We start from the raw sequence: 17,825 nt of genomic DNA on the forward strand, positions 1-17,825 counted from the left end.
TCTCTATAATAAACATTCAATTTGAATCCAATAAAAACTACCACCCTTGTTATGTACCTCAAAGTCAGGTTAATTATGCAATAACATCGTACCCATGATGTGACGTTAGGAAAAGTGACTGCAGACCTGTGCCTTTCTTGAGCATTGGGAAAAAATATAGCCAAAAAATTGTGGAGAAAAAAGTGGAGCATGCATTTGAAAATGAATGATTCGTTGTCGGGAAACTAAAACCAGCAACATTTCCAACAGTGACTTTGTGCATAAAGGTGTATTGTCATCGCTCATAACTTTCCTTTTGCTATATTCAAATACTGCTTCAGATTGTGTGCACTGTGTGCCATGTTTTGTGTTTTCCTTTAAACATGAAAACTCCGGCTGGACTTCTTCAGCACAGCTCTCATCTGCTGTTCGCATTACAAAGGGGATGCTTTGATGGAGAAGGTACTCCAGCGCTCCCTCTCTAAAACCCTAATGATACCTGCCTCCAAGCCTATTTCTGGTACATCAAAGGATCAACTAGCCTAGTGCTTGTGCCACAGTGTGAGTGGTACATATTGAAGCCTGTGTTTGTAAACTCCCATCATTACCATACTGAGTTGTTTTTGCCATACATGCTGCAAAGAGCTTCACCTGTAAGAGGCTCTTGCTCTAACGTAAAGCAATGGCACCATCAAATGGACAGCAGGGGTATAGACCCAGCTGCTGCTGGCTGATAGTCTTGGTGGATAAAAGATGTAAGACAAAAACTGTTGGAAATGTATGCATGGCTCTAGTTAGACATCAACTTTTGCCATTAATAAGATTCAAATACCGATAAGGCACTGACCGTCATGCTCTGAGAATGAAAGCCTCCCTTATTACTAAAAGTCTGAAGAAGACACAACATCTGCACGTTACTCAAGACCAACTGTGCATTGGATGGTCCCATTTATCGAGTTGGGAAGTGGTTCATGAGCTATCAGTCGTTATTTGAAAACAACATGTGCGCTACAAATAAGATATATGTTGTATTTTATTGCTTGTAGCATTTATAAATCACTTTAGTCTTTTCTGTTTCCGAGAAGTCATTTTTGGTCATATTCACCAGCCCTATCTCACATGTTAATGCAAGGTCATTCATATCAGTCATCGATTCGGATTCACCTTAAGTCAACGTGTTTCCTCGGTACATGCTACTTGAAATCTGGGCTGTAGATGTACCGCAATTCTAATAACAGACGGCCCAAAACAGAAACTCCTTGGCAGAGATTATGGTGCTGTTTACACGAGAACGCAAACGGTTGTATCCGCTACTTTTCTCTTTCGTATTGCCCGTTCGTTCACACGAGGCCGTAACGGAAACGCGGAAACGGACCCCGCAAACGATAACGGGTCCCAAGGTGGATAGATCTGCAAACGGAACGCTCTGGGGGGCCAAACGGCTCAGTGTGTACGCCCTATACGATCATTTCCCGATAGATGAAGCCATAGCCCCGCCTCTCCCCACCTCTGCTGCTCACTGCTGTAGCATGGTCAGTAGCTACTGCTACTGCTACTGACCATGCTACAGATGTTAGTGCAAAATCTACAGCTCCTCTACCACAACTATCAGCAACAAGTGGACATGGAGAATTACATGAACTACATGTTGCTAAATCCACCGCGGGACATAAACAGAAGGGCAACCGGGCAACCATGCTCGGGGGTCTTCTTTGCTGCTTTTGGTGTATTTTGTGGCGGAAGTACAGCGCCACTTACAGGCCCGGCATATGTACTACAGCGTCTCCAGCGCCTTCGAGCGGTGTCGTGTGAACAGAAGGCCTTTTTGATATCGTATTCAGTTCGTTTGCGTGTAAATGGGGTCTATAACATGTCACTGTTGACCTCTGATCTTCCAAATTATAAGGCACATTTCTGACAGCAATCACCAAAGTGTCATATGTTGGTTGACTTGAGTGAGCCAACCTGATGTCAGCTTGTGATTTTCTGCCCTGGCTTGAAAAACATCCTCCAACGGCATCTGCTGCTGGAGGAAGGCCAGAGTGATATATCTGTTGCTAAGCAACCACTTTTGACTCTTATTTTGTTGTGCAGGACCACTAAATAGATTTTTCAATCAAGGTTGCATCAGTTTGGTTTGATTCTTGCACCACTGGAAACTTGCAGGAATCAAAGATAGGGCTATTTGTTATTGATGTGCCCTAATTAGTGAAATACATTGGATAAAACATGACTTTCAGCACAAGTGAAAATATTTAGTAAAGCAAACTCTGTTTTTTCATCATGTTTGTTGCAGATGCAGATAAAAGTCCAATCATGGAGTTAAGACATTACTGAAAAAATACGCTCTTTAAAACTCCTCTAAGAACTTTTACATTTTTTACTTTTCTTCAGTAAATATGGGATTAGTTTTGTATCATAAAGATAAAGCAACACTTTCTCAGAATAAAGCAAAACTGAAAAAAGTCTGATCATTGAGAAAGAAGAAACAAGAACTGCAAACAAAAACATGTAAAAACAAAGAAAAAAGACTTATAGTTTACATTATTACACAAATGATTTGTTTGCAACTTATAGTTTTATTTTTGAAATTTATTTTATTTTGCTTGACTCAGTTTTTTTTTCTTTTAAACTCATAGTTTTGCTTTATTCTGAGAAAGTGTTGCTTTATCTTTATGATACAAAACTAATCCCATAAGTAAATAGGTTATTTAAGGGAAAGTTGCGAGGTGGTCGTTAATGAAACAAGAACACAGACATGGTCCAACTTATAACATGAATACCTACTAAATTATCACACGACTCGACTCACAATATCATTTTTATAGATTTCGAAATATGGTTGTATTACTTCTATGTTTTCTGTTACTGACCAAGTGTTCATATTCTCTTTTCCATGAACCAGTCTTTAAACACAGCCAGAGTCCATGCCGTGTTCCTGTTAGTGTTAACTTCCTGTCTCTCTTCTTCTGTTGATTTCTTTGAATTCCAGCACTCTTTCCTTCTCCTTCACTGTTTCTCTTTTCTGGGGACAGTTTAGCTACCACGAATCTAAAGTTTTGTGCTCCCCACAAATATAAAAATGAATATTTAAAAAGTATTCCATGGTGTTTACGAATGGAGAAACGGATGTTTGTTGTCCACAGCCGAGATAAAATGTACCAAACTTCTTTCTGTGGATATGACTGCACATAGTCCCTTGATCTTCCTTAACAACGGTCTGCTCTCCTTGGCAGTGGTCTGTTAGCGAGAATCAGCAACCTCTAAAATGTCCAAATTGACCAATCAGAATCGAGTATCCAACTAAGCCGTGTAATAACCAGTGATAATTGTCTGTACATCTAAGGTATCATAGCCGACTAACAGAATCCATAACAATCTTTACTTCCTGTTTTGGTTCAGGCAATGTAATCCGAGGGGGGGGGGTCCACACTGACTTCAACCTCTAATTCTGATATAAATAATTAAATCCATTCAACCCTATTTTTATGGAATAAAGCCTAACAAGTGAATGTTTTTATCTGGCCTATCATCATTCCGCAGATTTTAAATTCAATGCTCAAAACTAATAAAGTAATGGCATTGAATGTTATTTGTAATCATATTCATGTAAAATACTTCTCATTTTCAGTACCACAACATTATACTGCAAGGCTGCTCCAAAGCTTTTGTTCCGTAATACACTCACTACATGAATGTAGCACACACCACATGCAATGCTACCATACTAGAGAGGTTCCAAATATCAGCCCACCATTGTTGCAAGTGCCCTTTAGCATGGCACTGATCCACAACTTGCTCCTCTCTGAGAACAAATGTGTATGCCTAGAGCAGTGTACTGTAGGTGTATACAGGAGAGAGTAGCAAAGTACAGGTAATACACCAGGATACATGAATATTGCATACCCTATACATTATCATCTATAATACATACCACTCTATATACATAAGTTTACTGCAGTTTTGTTTGGCAGCTTTTCAGCTACATAAGACTAGAAAATGCATATTATTTACAAAAATCTGCTGTTATTTGTATATTTAAAAGAGCAATGTGTCACAAGTAAAATACTAATGACAGGCTAGGAACACCACTGCACGATTAAAGACAGACTGGTCTTTGCCGTAATGACATTTAACGTACCCAACAATCTCTGAAATGCCACTTCTAAGCTCTTAGTCACCTCAGAGCTACATTTAGAAACAGAATTCAAAATAAGGGAACCCCTAGTTAATATTGGGATTTCAGGAATAAATCCTGAAGCCATCTGTGGCTGCATGGAACTGTCTGATCTTTTAGCAAGATCCAAGCAAGACTTTAACAGCCACATGATGCCAGGAGGCAGCCTGATGAAAGACTCAGGACATTCTGAATCCACAAAATAAGCTGCAGTTAACTGCCGCAGTATAATAACAACCATCTCAAATACAAATGATGTATCTTACTCTTGTAACACAACATAGCAAAAGTCCATACAATCTAATTCCCAGAACAATTGAGAGACATCTCATAACTGCAGAGCTGTGACATTCTATTATGCTAAGCATGGAAATATTAGAATTTCATTTTTCAGCGTTTTGTTGGTGACAGGCAGGTAGCAGAGAATAATTCTCCATATGTATCTGTTGTTGTGACTGCAGCGAGGAAAGTGACAAATTGTTTTTGGCAAGTTGCTAATAGAGGGCAGAGCTCACTTTGAGCAGTGACAAGTGTCTCCGTTTTACATTACAGATGGGACGAGTAGCAAAGAGGAAGCCTGGGGCAACTGCACCTGTGATATGAAGCTGTTCACATACAAAAAGTGGCAGTGTGTTAAAGTGCAATTGGAGCAAAAGTTTGAGGAACACCTGACATGGTTCAGCAGTATTAGTAGATTTTACATTTTGCTAATTAAAAAATACCATCACTATTTCAGCAATGTCAGTCAGGCACATTGAGTAAATAGTCAATAGACTGGCATTTGGACTTCAGCGACTCAAACCCTCTCAAACTGTGCAATAAGAACTTTACTTAGACTAGATAACCTGGGCAATTATTTCACTGTGCATTGCTCTGCATTAAATAATTAACTGAGATCTACATTAATTATGCCATAGTTTAATATATGAATAATTATTATCACTGAATTACATTTTGATCAATGATCAGTTTTCAGCATTAATTAATTGTTTATACACTGCTTTATATGTGTATTAAATGAGGGAACTGGGGATTAAAACAAGTATTTCTTGTTATGATGAACTAGCCTAGCTACTCTCCCTGTAAAACAGTGAACAAACCAGCTCTCAAAATATACCAGTAGCATGACTTGTAACTGTTATTAATGAATTATAAATTGTAATATGTTGTACTGCACAGTTTCTGAAATTAAAGAAAGAAACACAGCCTTCTCCCTGAGAAAATCCCCAGTATCGGTCGTCTTTGCAGGCAGATTAGTACAACCCATGTCGAAGTTTATTGTTAGGCAACGCAATCTGGTGGGTATAGTAATTATGACAGGAGGAAGTTAGGTGACGTAGAGTCCATGATGACAGCCATACATCATTTGTACTCAGCTTCCAGAATCTATAGGCTGATTCATTCATATGTGGCATGATGTCATTTGATATATCACAGCAAAAAGTATCAATTAAAGATGGGGTATGTAATTTTGGAGAAACCAGCTCGAGTGCGCTAGAATTTGAAACTACGCAGCCGAAAAAAATCTGCCTCTTCCTTCAGACTTCCTTACAGAGCCCCTCCTCCAACACACACAAACGCGCACATGACCAATGAGGGCACGAGATAAGTTTGTGCACAGATGGAAGGCTGACAGGCAGGTAGGCCATCCAGTTATTTTAGCCGGGCCGGCTCAGATGATTGGTCGTGCTTTTTACAGCACTACTGCTTCCACAGATGACATTTCTTTATGTATTTATTGTCAAAGCATTTAATGTATTCATTGCTATCGGGACGTTAAGAGCATTCCATGGAATATAACAAAAAGTGTTTCTGAAATAAATTACATACCCCACCTTTAATCCAAATGGGTCTTTTAAGCTTTAGTCTGATTCTTTTTTACACTGGTGGTGGTTTTCTTTGTGATCAGTAGAGGTCATAGTTTACCCATCTTTATTGTGATTTCTAAAGGCAAACTGGGCACAGACCAGCGGAGACCAAACATGCTTTGGTTCACATTACAATGCATTTTTCTTATATTTCACTCTATATTGGACAATGCAGTCACATTGGACCAGATTGAATCAATGTAACAATGTCTTGTAGGAGTTGCTTCTGCTCATGTCTCTAACAAGAACAAAAGGCTGCTGTTCATTAAAGTTGCCTTAAAGAATCTAAACGGTGTGTGCTGTAAATCCACAGGGACTCCATAAAGAGTCCCCAGCTTCCTTCATGCATTATTCATCTTTACTGAAATGATTTTCTGCAGGCTTCCAGCTGAGTTCTCTGTAACACTGCTTGTGTGCCTTTGAAGACTGCACTGGCATTTATGAAAAATGGGGTAACTTGTTGAGAGCACATGTTTCCTGCCACATAAATCAGTCTAACAGTAATATTTTGTCTGTTTCCCAGTAGGTTCACTCAGTCTATATTACATGCATATTATTTGAACCTTGGGTCATTTGCCCTGGCTTTGAAATGAGGTCTTATGCAACCTAGCCCAGGACTCTTCTACCCCTCTCATATTTATATTTCCTTATCATCTTATCCCAGATTTGTGGTCTGAATATGGTTTTTCCAACCATCAAACACATTGTAGTTATTGTGTCATTTCAATTTTATAGTTCTGAACTTACATCTCTATATCCTTCTTCTTGATCAGTCTGAGAATCTTTAGTCTTTAAAGGCGCCCTTTTGTGCTGATTTGCCGGCTCATATTTTGTGCCTCTAGTGTGACAAGCTCTTTATTTTTCTCATACTGCCATATCTTTTCACCCTCTGTCTGAAACCAGAGCCCAGTCTGCTCTGATTGGTTAGCTGTCTGGCTCATTTGTGATTGGTCAACTGCTTTGAGATGTGTTGGAAATGTCCCGCCGCCTCTCACATACAAGGTGTTGGATCGCTAGGGCCTCTTCAATCAAAAGGAGACACATTTGAGTGGTATCATTCTTGGTAAAAGACTACAATAGATTCAACAACCTTGTTGCAATATTCATATAAACCTCCAGCACAAATCCTGAGAAAATACTGACATCCTATGAATAGTTGTTTTGAAGCTTTAACTGATTTCATACTGTAATTTACCAAGTTCCTTTGTTATTGTCACTCAAAGGCATTTTATAGTTCCATTCCAAGTTGGATGTACCTCTAATTTACCGAGATGTAGAGTATTCAGATCCAGGATGGAATATGAGTTTTTGCATGAATTATTTTATATCTTCAGTTGTGACAATAAAACACACAGTAGAGGGAACCCTGTCTTTGAATTCTCACCCAAAAATAATGACATCATCTGCACAATGATATTTATTATCTCTTATCTCTTTTTTCCAAATGGACTACAGTTAAACATAGAAGTAAAGTTGAAAAGTGTAGGGCTCATAGCTTTGTCCTGTAATCTTAACATTCCTAAATATCCATGTACCTTAACTCTGGCAGTCAGTTCTTGATGTGGTACTAATTACCCAGTTTACACTAACCAAAGCCTTTTTTCTGCATCAAAGTATAGTTTTCATGTGGCAGAACTCTGGGGTAACATAAGACACTAACTGAATATAAGCAGTAAACAGTGATTTTCCACATACTTGAAAAAACTAAATATCAGAACAAGGAAAGTTGCACAGAGCATGTGTGTGTGTGTGTGTGTGTGTGTGTGTGTGTGTGTGTGTGTGTGTGTGTGTGTGTGTGTGTGTGTGTGTGTGTGTGTGTGTGTGTGTGTGTGTGTGTGTGTGTGTGTGTGGGTGTGGGTGTGCGTGTGCGTGTGCGTGTGCGTGTGTGTGTGCGTGTGTGTGTGTGTGTGTGTGTGTGTGTGTGTGTGTGTGTTGATTGATTGATTGAAAAGTTTATTAACAGCTTGTATATTGGGTACAGTACAGTACAGCTCAAAACATACAATTGTTAAGGGGATGCAGACCAGAGAAAGACTTTCGTCTTGTTTACATCAGGGTCCCCCATTTCCAATTCATCATGTCATTTAAGACATATAAGATATATTTGACATACAGATGGCTTATTTACAATTTACATACAGGTGGTTTTTTACATACAGATTGCTTATTTACAATTTTCATTTTAGATTTCGTTCTAATACATCCTAACCGGACATTTAAGACATACCAAGTCTACAGATATACAGTTAGTAACAGAGTCTAAAATGCGAGTATATACATAGATGGGGGGGGGCGGGGAAGCTGTTCATTGAACGACAGGTTGAGATTTGTACCATTACCGGGGCCAGTTTTGCAATGCTCTCCCCCGAAGGTGCTCTTTAAGAGAGGTTTTGAAGGTAAGTATAGTTTTACTTTCCTTTACAGTTGTGGGAAGAGCGTTCCACCTTGATGTGGCATAATTGCGAAACGTGTATTCCCCCTTTTTTGTGCCAAATCTGGGTTTCACATGATTTGTGGAGCTCCCTCTGGTGTTATGATCATGGTATTCCTTGACCTTTGGGAAGAATTTTGACATGTACATGGGTACCATAGAGGTGTAGTGGATCTTGTAGACCAGGCCCATTGCAAGTAGCTGTACTCTGTCGTCTACTCTAAGCCATCCTAGGTTGTCAAAGTGCGCAGAGGTGAGGTGGGTTCTAGATGAAAGGTCAAGCAGTAGTCTGACCAGTTTATTTTGCGATGTTTGAAGTTTTATTTTTAGTGCCTTGGAGGTGCTATGGTACCATGACGTGCAAGCATAGTCATAGTATCCTTGAATGAGTGCTCCTGCCAGAGTTTTCAGGGTGTTTTTGTTTACCAGAGAGGAGATCCGGTATAGGAATCTAGTTCTTTGATTGACTTTTTTTATTACATTGGATGCCATTTTGTCACAGGAGAGGTTTGCCTCAAGAATAGATCCTAGGTATGTAATTTCCTTCTTACTTGTGACAATAATGTCACCCACTGCAACTGAGAAGTCGTCGGATTTGCTGAGATTATGTTTCGAACCGAAGAGAATGGACTCTGTTTTACCCAGGTGTAATGATAATGTATTATCGGCGAGCCAGGTGCAGATTCTGCCGAGCTCGGAGCTGAGGGTTTTTTCAACCTGCAATCTGCTCCTATCAGAGACCAGCAGGGCTGAGTCGTCCGCGAACAGGAACAAGTTGCAGTCACCTGCTGATGACATGTCATTTACATAAATTAGGAACAGTAACGGACCTAATATGCTTCCTTGTGGAACACCACAGCTCACTGGGAGGGGGGGGGACAGAGTACCGTTTACCTCCACCATCTGTTCTCTCCCCTCCAGGTAGGATTGCATCCAGCTCACCGATAGTTTATCAAAACCAATTGCTTTTAGCTTGTCAATCAGAATGGGGTGATTGACAGTGTCGAAAGCCTTTTGTAGGTCCAGCATCACCATGCCGCAGTACTTGCCCTCGTCCACCTCTTGTTTGATGTGGTCGCTCGAATAAAGAAGGCATGTGTCAGTGGAGTGGGATGTTCTAAAGCCAGATTGAAATTCATAGATTAGTTTCTTTTCCGCAAGGTACTTTTCGACCTGTTCATATACTATTTTTTCCATGACTTTCGAGATGGAGGTAAGTATAGAAACAGGGCGGTAGTTGCCTGGGTCCAATTTGCTGCCCTTTTTGTGCAGGGGGGTTACTCTTGCAATTTTGAAGTCTTTGGGTACTTTTCCCTGTTTTATGGAGAGGTTAATTATGTGAGCTATGACTGAGATGGCGGTTGCTGTGTCTCTGAGGAATTTGGAGGGGATATTGTCGTGGCCAGTGGCCTTGTTAGGTTGGAGGGCGCTCAGTTTAATGAGTACCTCTGCTGTTGTTACCCTTGCTAGACTGAAATCATCTTTGCGTACCCCTAGGTTTTTGTAGTAGGTCATGATGTGATCTACTCCAAAAAGCCCTGAGTGGGAGGGTAATTTATTTACAAGAGTTGTGGCTATGTTTGTGAAAAAAATGTTCAAGTACTTGGCCACATCCAGTTTGTCTGTGATGAGCCTGTTATCTGTCTTTATGTTTAAGTTCGAAAATCTCGTTTTGAGTTTTTTACTGCAGCCAAGCTGGTTATTGAGTAATTTCCAAAGTTCACAGGGTTTATTTTTGTTTTCCTCAGTTTTGATATTGATGAAATTCTTTTTGGCTGTTTTGATCATGGAGCTTACGTCATTTCTTAGTCTGTTTCTTTCAATTTTGAGTTCAGTCACGTGGGCCTGGAGTTCACTGCTCGTGCTTTTGGAAAGCATTGACTGACTTTTATGAAACTCAGAGCATTTTTTGTCTCTGGTTTTCATGGCGGTCAGTATGCCGGAGTGCATCCACGGCTCAGCGCGATTTTTTACCCTGGTTGTTCTTAGGGGGGCCAAATCATTGAGTATTGCAGAGAATTTGTTTTTGAAACCAAGCCATGTTTCTTCAACTTGTGTACCACTGAGCTCATCTGACCAGTCCAGGCTCTCCAGTTCTAGGTTAAAGGCCTCGCTAGAGTAGTTTTTGAGGTCTCTAGATATGACTGTTTTGTGACAGCCGGCCCTTTGTTTTAGCTTTTTGCGGGTACAGAATATCATATAATGATCACTTAACCCGCATGCTATAACCCCTTTACTGGAGATCCTGGACTTGTCAGAGGTCAGAATGAGATCAATGGTAGTTTGTGTTGTTTCACATACCCGGGTGGGTTGGGTGATTAGCTGGCTGAAGCCGTGCAGATCACAAATCCTACTGAAGGACTTGAAGACGGACGGGTCTTTACGTTGCATATCCGTGTTCCAGTCTCCAATAATAATTGTCTCTACATCCCCCACATCAGCCAAACACCCATCTAATGTATCATAAAAGTCACTCTGTTCCGGTGGTCTATAGATTGTCCCGACGACTATTACAGATTTAGCATTGTCAAAAAGAATTTCAACCCACACAGATTCAATATTTTCATGATGCAGGTCAGTACGGTTTTTGAAATTGGTGTCTTTATGTTTGTACATGCAGACACCACCTCCATTCACGTTCCTGTCCCTTCTCACTACAAGATAATCTTCAATTTCAATCTCTGAATCTGTAATGGAATTGTCCAATTTGGTCTCAGAAAAGCATAATATGCTTGCCTTACCGTTCATGAATAGCTGCCTGAGTTCAGCCAGTTTGTGTCTCAGGCTGTTAGTGTTCAGATGAAAAATATGTAGTCCATTTTTGTTGCTTAAATGCACAATGTCGTCAGCTTGCAGATATTTGTCTTGTTTGTGTGTGTGTGTGTGTGTGTGTGTGTGTGTGTGTGTGTGTGTGTGTGTGTTTAACGCTGTCCTGCAGGAAGTGTGGAGCATGTGTGTACCACTGGCAGCTCTACTGGCTACCAAGGCTTCTTAATTTAGGGCAGATGTGTTCAGAGACAATATTTCCTATTGTTTCCCAATCAATCAGTCACCTATTCAAGCTGAATAAACACATTGTTTCTGGGTAGAAGTAAACACCCCTTTGTTTCCTTGACCGGTGTTTGGATCATTTACTGCTCAAGGCCTTTGTAATGGAGATTGAGACATGGCGAAATGTACAGTATGTCAACGGGAGGAGACGGACATATCCACAAGCTGGTCTGGTGACCAGGACTATAGTTATTTTGCTATTCCTCTTCACTTGTCGCAGCCTTTTTCTTCGGATAAACTGTAGCCAATGTCATCTGGAACGTAGATACTGTATAATAATAATATCAGACATGATCAGGGGTGCTACCAGGAATGTTGGATGAATGACTATTTAAATCCTTCTTGGATGTTTCTGTGTTTGAAGCGATAGGTGGAGTAGGAAATATTAAGGTGGCACATAATGTGCTGGCACTTCTGATGCCCAGCTGGCACTTAGCAGTATTGTCTGCAGATTCACTTTGGAAAATTCAGCCTGACTCGTCATTTTTTTTGTATGTGGTCTGTCACTCATTCTTTCACTGGCACCTTCTCCACCTCCCTCCAGTCTCACAGTGTGATGGCGATTTGGATGTGGGATGAACAGCAGTGCCTACTGGTGGTACAACTGGCTCATGAGGTGTAGCATATCTAATTCTTTTTTTACTTTACCTCTATACATACTGTTCACATATACAGTATGTAAATATGTTGTAACACCCAGATAACTTGTACTTTTATTTGATCATTGATTCTATTTCCCCTGTGCAATAGAGCTCCAGGTGAGAGTCACACTGTGAGTGAAGCAGAGAAGAACAGCCTGGATGCATTTATTTTAACTCCTGGGGAATCTTGAAATACGTTGATGCCATATACAGCAGGAGTTGTAATCCCTCCAATATTTTGTATGTCAGCGCAGGGGTATTTTCACAGTGGGGCAGGATCAGAACTCCCTCCCCAGGCTGACCCCGGCTCATCCTTTCTACTGTCACCATTGCCATTTTCTCAACAAAAACCAAGCAAAAAATAACTGTTGCTTTTGAAGAATGTAACCTTGATCATCACCATAGGTACAAATTGATATCTCTTATTTATGTTATGTAACTTTTGTTGTGTCTCTGTGTTCAAAGTGAGAGTCCGCAGTTGATTTGCTTAGCTTAGCATACATCAGATATTCTGTCTCTGTAAAAAGGTTTCTTTAGTGATTAAATAAAGCAGACATAACATAATTATCTGAAAAAATAACATTTAAATGTGTTTAAGAAGGCATTTTAGTTATTTAAATTACATATAAATTGCGTTTGTAAATGAATTTAGATAAAGCTAGGCTTGAAGTTTCTTTAAAGTTCTTAAAATGGCAAACAAACAAAAAACAGTTGGTGGAGACCAAAACAGAGCTAAAAGGACAGTGAATATTCGACAATGCAGAATTGGACATTTATCAGGTTGGCGGAAACAGACAGACAGAATGCCTATATTTCTTCTGATTGGTTGGATATGCGGATACTCAATTTTCCCTTCTCAGATGTACATTTGATTTCCCATTGCCTGGGTGGGGCCTACAATCCCCAAAAAGTTATTCTGTTGGAAATAGCTGTAGCCACATCTGCTTTGCTAGTACCTTACATTCATTCTACATACTCCTCTCAACTAATTTTTCATGTGAGGGCTTAGAAAGTAGCCAAAAGGAATAATGTGTGTTTGTATCAGCCCATCCTTTGTGGTCACTTCTCTCCTTTTGAATGTTTAATTACGTTACCCTTCTGTTTCAAATGCCTCGACTTGAGCTCAGATGGCTGAGGCCTGAGTTCCACATGAGTGACGTTGTATACTCTGGGAACTTTAAAGTGGTTCCTCTGTGGTCAGGCTACCCATTTGCAACATACTCTTTGAAGTCTTACCTTCCAGCTGGATTGAAACTGAAGCTTTATGGACCAATTGCAGAAACATTCCACAGCCATGACCTCCCCAAACATTTGGAAAGGTTCGAGCTCTACAATAATTTGCTGTGTCAGGGTAGATAATGGCCCAGTCACCAGGCATGCCTCGCTGCAGCGCAATACTTCATTGTGGATGCACAAAAACCATATGCAGTAGAAATCACTGGCCTTTCTGCATATTACAGTCTCCCCAAACTCCATTAGATCAATTTAATGACAAGCCCCGCATCCGGCTATTGATGTGGCATGATAGAAAGTAGCAGGACATGCTGAGGCTTGGGTTCTCATTAAAGCCGTGTGCCAAACCATTAGCTAAAATGCAGCATGTGGAAGAACTCAGGCTGTGTTAAGGCCACTCCCCTGTGAAGACCACCTAACTGTTGCTGCAGAACAGCAATTACTGCAAAAGAGATAATCAAAGCTATGTGGGGTAGCACAGATTTACTCGATGTGACATCTGTGCCCTTTGGTGTGTGCTTCTGTTTTACCAGGCGAAGCAGCACATGGGGTAAACTATTGATCACAATGGATTTTCGTCCATTTTACTATTTACCATGGCATCATAACATTCCTTAAGGCGACATCATCAGGAATTGGGGTTCACTCAATTCACTTATAAACAGCTGTTGTTAATATGGACAGCTGCACATTTGTTATGATTACACAACTTATTAAATTAGGGAGACAAGTACTTTGCTAACACAGCCAAACACCAAGCATGTGCAACAACACCAGACATGGCAAACCAGATAATAGTAATTACTAGTCTTACAGCAACAAGGCCAGCTGTCTTGCAGCCTTTTATTTTGCAAAGACCAAGATTGACTGATGTCCGGGGGCCTCTTGCTCAGTCACTCTGTCCTTTTACTTTCTTAGCTTCTTTTGTCAACTTCCATCTCTTCGCTTCTGCCATAATGTCCATAGAGGCTCCTGAACCCGGTTCTATTTCCCGTTTGCTTTTAGTCCTGGCAGCATGGCTGACTGAGCTAACAGTGTTCTAGCTGAAAGCAGCCGTAGATAGCAGCAGTTAGCAATTAGCCTTACTGTCGCAATAAATATAGATTTCTCTCCATCAGGAAACTCTGGAAAATCAGAGAGTCCAGGCAGATATCTTATTTGTTAGAGCCAGACCTATATTCTGAAAGGTTTGTAAATGTTGTCCTTTTCTTTCTCTTAATCAATACAGACTTTTGCAGAATTGGCCTTATTTTTTTTTCTACTGGCATTAAATAGTCATTGATACTTATCTTGTCAGCTCGCAGTATTTTAAAACATAAAACATGTTAGAGTTTAAATTGTGTCTGCATTTATTTCTTTGATGTCAGCTGCATTTTAGGAGAAAAGTGTTAATAGTTTAATCTTGCATCATAGCGGTCTGCAGCAGGAACGTAAGCCTGTAAATTGTTGAGGTCATATTTGGCAGATGCTAGCGTCCTGGTTTAAGAGCGCTGTTAAATGCCAAATGATTGGCCATTCTGAGAAAGAGTATTGATTTGATCTTTGTTAATGTTTATTGAAGTGAGGAACGGCAGAAACGTCGGTTCTCTTGAATATAGTATTATAGTACATAGTATTCCCTCAGTGGGAAAATGTAATCATAATATGCATGACTGTAATAGTATGTACTTAAAGCTTTTTTAGTACCTTACAAATCTTGAATCCTTACATTTAGTAAAAGTGAATTCCAACTTTTATGTGCATCACAAATGAAACTTATTTACATCTGCATAACCAAAGAAAATGAAGAATTCCAAGGCAATCTTCAAGGATTATTTATAGCAACGAATGTGTTTAATTTAAAAAATATATTTTATTTTATCTTGCACTGTAAACATCTCTGATTGACAATAAAGTAATTGTATGGACAATAGGTAGTGATGGAGTTATTAGTCCACCAAGTAAAACAAAGGTATAAAGGTGTCTTCAAAATGGAAATGTAGCAAATGTATATTATTTGGGGAAAATATTTCAAACAGGTAGCCCTCTATAACTCTTTACCCTTTAGGGAACTATCTGTCGGTATTTGTGATGACCGCTGCTGCATAAAATGGCCTAGCTGAGATATGCAGACACCTTTCATTTTATTGTACCCTTTTCTCTATGTTAATGCATTTTAAAAGGGCCCTATTGTCACAAACGAGCTGAGGACCAAAATGCAGAACACGGGAAACCAGGGATAGTCGGTAACCAGCTTTATTGAAGGCAATAGGCTGGTAGGAGACAAAACGGCAGATAATAGGCAAAGGGCTGGTCGGGGACAGGCGAGGGTTCCAGGAGAAAGCAGGACGGGAGTCGCAGGTACAGAACGGGTCAGGGAGCAGGCGAGGCAGGCTGGTCAGGGACAGGCAGGGTCGAAACCGGGAGAGCAATCTGAAGGGTAATGCGGGAAAGACTGGCATGCTGCAAAGTACGATCTGGCACTGAGGTGAAAGTGAAGTGGGCCTAAATACTAATGGAGCTGATGGGTGTAACAGAGTGAGAAAGAGAGACAGGGTGTGACTACCAGGTGACAAAGGAATGTTAATGAAGAAAATAGGTGAGTGAGAAAGCAGACTGTGACACATATTTTGCAAATGTTCAGGTTCATATTTGCATTTTGTGCCTCTTCTGTGACATGTTTCCATACTTTATGTTCAAAAAGCTCTTTATTTATCTCATGTGCCTGTGCTGCAGCACCTCTTTTCACCCTCTGTCTGACACCAGAGCTCAGTCTGCTCTGATTGGTTAGCTGGGTGGCTCTGTGTCACATAGAGATGTGTCGGAATGTCCCGCTCCTAAGCAAATCATGTGTTAGAGCCCTAGCAAATAAAAGAACAAATGTTACATAGTGATGTCTTTATGCTATGGAAGTTAACAAAGGAGTCCAATGGAGGGAACTTTGGGATGTTAGCCTTTGCAGACCATTGACATGCACACACACACACACCTATATAACACCCCCAAAAAGCATTATAGGGCCTCTTTAAACTTCCATTGTGTATTTATGTTGTCTTTCTAATTGTTGCATTGAGTCAACAAATCATCTGGCTGTCTCCAGAGACCCACCGCAATAATCGAATCAAATGAAGGAATCATTCGGGAAGCTTACAAGTCAAGGGAGGAGTTGGTTTGTATTTACAGCTCACAGAAATCCCAAGATAGTAATTCCTTAGATTGTGGTTGATATTCAGTCTTGACTTGAAAAATACTATTTTGGCATTTTGAAAGGCCAATAAAAACATCCATAACACTTTAAGGCCAACATTGATTAATGTTGGAGAAAGTGTGTGCTGGATCTGCGTCAGTCAGATTTTCCTCACAGACTATCTTTCAAACTTGTTTTGCCCTGTTGCTCTTTTTCATATCAACTTGATACACTATATATTCTTGATAACGGGATCTATCGGCACCTAAATGCCAATTCAAATGCCATATTTTTCAAGTCAACACTGAATGCTTTAGGGGGATGAAGAAGAGTAGCAGCACAGAGCGGACTGATATGTACGGTTTATTAACGGTGTGCAATGCTTAAGAATAACAGCGCGTAAGAGACAGCTGTCAAGGTGTTGATTAACTTGTATTGATTGATTCATACATTTGCTGTCATCCATTCATCCATTACTAAGCTTTGATTCATGTACAATGTGTAATGCAGGGTTAATTCCAGACCCACAATAGGCAAGACCACTGGAAATGGTTGACAGGCCCTGATGGCATCCAATGTCAGCACTGCGCACCCAGCCAAGTCAGACCAATCTATCTCCCAGGATTTACTCAACCGTAAATACCAACTACTACCACATTAAAGGCGGGGTAAATATAATCATATAAACAGATGTTACTTTGGTAGAAGGAAACAACGGTACATGTACAGTAAATGACAGGTTTATCGTACTAACCCTAACTTGCTGCACATTTCAAACTACTGTTTCAGTGCTGGACTTCAGTTCACAAAACTCTTTGCAACTTTTTACGATTTCTCCTCAAATAATACTGCCGTGTGTATTGCAGATGTGTTGTCCAACTCTAAATGTTCTGTGTTGCTTTTTGTATGAAGCACTTCTTTGCCACACTGTGTCCGTGTGGGAAAATAAATGTTTGGACTGTTGTGTTTGACCCAGTGCCCTGGTTACTGTGACCGGAATGCTGAACCTGTGCGACTGATGTCCTCGTAAAAAATGTTAAATCTGAGTTAGGACACTAAAGTTGCTAAAGGTTGCAGGCCAATTATTGGTGCATTTGGTCAACAAGGAATACACCATTTCTAATCAGACAAATGATTGGACTTCTTTAAATTAGTTTAAATATATATTCTTTGTCCAATCTGAAATTAGTTTGAAGTTATAAAAGGTTATAAAAAAGGACTGCAGACCTACATGGGAAGATTCCCTTTGGTAAAGCATTACAAGTAAAGGTTGTTAAAG

Source organism: Gymnodraco acuticeps, unplaced genomic scaffold, assembly GCF_902827175.1.
Source record: "Gymnodraco acuticeps unplaced genomic scaffold, fGymAcu1.1, whole genome shotgun sequence".
NCBI lineage: Eukaryota > Metazoa > Chordata > Actinopteri > Perciformes > Bathydraconidae > Gymnodraco > Gymnodraco acuticeps.